Consider the following 1,182-nt stretch of genomic DNA (forward strand, 5'->3'; position numbering starts at 1 on the left):
TTTCTCAAATAAGTCAAGACACGTTTTCTGCTCTTCAAAATGTGAATGCTGCCGGTGCAAATGCACTTCCGAAAAGCATAGAGGAGCAGATTCCAGACACTAATACATTATTATTGCAATTAATGCAACAAATGAAACAAAATCAAAGACAAACACAGCAACAGTTAGACACAGTGGAACAAAATCTTCAAAAGTTAGACACCACACTTGAACAAACACGTGAAGATTTAACTACTGAGTTACTTAAAATCGAATCGAAAAGTCAAAAAGTCTGTAGTGACGTAAAAACACAAATTTGTGAGCATTTTCAACCTATTTTTTCGCGTCATGAAAATACATTACATTATCACGAAGCAGCCATAAAGGAACTGCAAACTGTTGTTCATGAAAATCACGACACCTTGCAAGCTAAAATTGACTCAGTTGCATCTACCGATTCGGTTACGCAACTTGCAAAAACTCAGGAAAACTTAAAGGACACAGTAGATACGATTTCAACACAAATGGACACTCTGAAACTTGGTTCAGAAAAACACACTGAGGAAATAAGTTCACTATCGGAGAAAGTAGCCGAACTTTCGGATCAGTTCACTAACTTATCTACAAAGGTAGATGATGATCTGAATGACACAAGACCTGTAGCCATCACTGACACAGAAGAGTATGAACAAATTAAGAAATTTAAACAAAATCAGAATCAAATTAATACGCAACACAAAAGAGAAATCCGGGAAGTATAAGATCAGTTGGCACTAGTAATACAAAATTATATATTTCAGAGGACACTCGCGCTCCAACACGGGAAGAGGGACTTAGAAATACGGAAAAGCCGCAAAATAATAACACAGGGCATTTCGGAAATTATGAAAGAAATTGGCAAGGTGCACCGAATTTTGAGATGGAACCGCCGACACGACGTAACAATGACAGATATGCTACTCGCCGACACGATGATTTTGACTATAGGCTGTTCATTACTACACGTAATTCAAAACATTTAAGAATTCCGGCAACAACATTCATCCACAAGCGTGGCTTCATCAATTCTCTTATTGTTTTCCTCCTAACTGGCCATTAGAGCACATATTAGAATTTATGTGTGGCTATTTAGAGAATGAACCAGCTGTAAGAATGCGATCGGTCATTCACGACTGTCACAGAGAAGGAGAATTTTATCATGCC

The sequence above is a fragment of the Schistocerca serialis genome, chromosome 1, assembly GCF_023864345.2.
Source record: "Schistocerca serialis cubense isolate TAMUIC-IGC-003099 chromosome 1, iqSchSeri2.2, whole genome shotgun sequence".
NCBI classification, from domain to species: Eukaryota; Metazoa; Arthropoda; class Insecta; order Orthoptera; family Acrididae; genus Schistocerca; species Schistocerca serialis.